The sequence below is a fragment of the Odontomachus brunneus genome, unplaced genomic scaffold, assembly GCF_010583005.1.
Source record: "Odontomachus brunneus isolate Ranch 3 - 2012 unplaced genomic scaffold, Obru_v1 Obru_scaffold_428, whole genome shotgun sequence".
Taxonomy (NCBI): Eukaryota; Metazoa; Arthropoda; class Insecta; order Hymenoptera; family Formicidae; genus Odontomachus; species Odontomachus brunneus.
This window is the reverse complement of record NW_022639878.1, coordinates 20,834-21,944: the sequence shown is the minus strand read 5'-3', so window position 1 is coordinate 21,944 and position 1,111 is coordinate 20,834. Positions and strand designations below refer to the sequence as shown.

The following is a 1,111-nucleotide window of genomic DNA, read 5'->3' as shown; positions in this document are numbered from 1 at the left end:
TCAAGGTGTCCACGCGGAGGTTGCCCGGTGGGATTTACGTCTCTTTTGTGTGTATATGTGTGTGTGTGTTTGTGTGTGTGTCACAACAGAAATAGGAACTCCACGTTTCATCACTTCCGTAGTATTTAACAACTTCAAAACCCTCCCTGTTGCTGTGCGTGTGTGTTGCGTGTATGTGTGTGTGTGTGTGTGAGTTGGTGGATGCGTGCGTGCGTGCGCGCGCTTGCACGTGCTCGTACACGCCACGACTTACGATCTTATAACATTTCTTCAAATGTATCACCATTCACTTCAATACACATTCAGAATCTATGACGCAATGCAATAGTAGTCGTTTGAAGAAATTCTTTGGGAATAGTTGCCAAAGTTCTGGTGATTCGATCTCTCATATCGATCGAAGCCGTCGGTTCCGTAGCAAAAACAATCCCTTTAACGTTGCCCCATAAAAAGAAATCACAAGGTGTTAATTCAGGAGAATTTAAAGGCTTTGTGGTATAACCGTTGTACCTTATCCAACGTTCAGGATATCTTCGATTTAAATAGTCTCGCACAATGGCAGCTCTATGCGGAGGAGCACCATCATGTTGAAACCACATGCGATCTCTAGTTCCTAAATTGATATTCTCTAACAATTCGAATAGATTATTTTGCAAGGACTATAAGTATATTATTTGAATAATATTATTATCATAGAAATAGGGTTCAATAACCTTGCCATCCAAAATGCCACATCTAACGTCCTTCGCGACCGCTCAGACACAAAAAACGTTATGTTCTCGTTTTTGTTTTAGGCCTGCCTGCATACACCGACAATAGCCTGGGCTGGTAGAGAACCGTGCATCGAGAGGAAGTTATTTATTAGTGTAATAATATAGTGCAAAAATGAAGTAGTTTTATATTATATTTTATTGCGAATGGGAAATAAATTATTTGACGAGCCTTGTAATATGTATGACTTGAATGTTTTAAGTAGCAGGAGAATAAAAAATGAATTATAATATTTAATATAATATTGATCGAATAGTAATAATAATAGTAGTGAGAGAATAAAGAAATATATTTGCAGAGAGAGAGAGAGAGAGAGAGAGAGAGAGAGAGAGAGAGAGAGAGA

At 38.7% G+C, this 1,111-nt stretch overlaps 1 pseudogene; it reads right to left on the bottom strand.

Moving 5' to 3' along the window:
- Positions 1-302: 302 nt before the first annotated feature.
- The window catches only part of LOC116853673, a 3,408-nt pseudogene continuing 2,599 nt past the window's right edge, over positions 303-1,111 (bottom strand).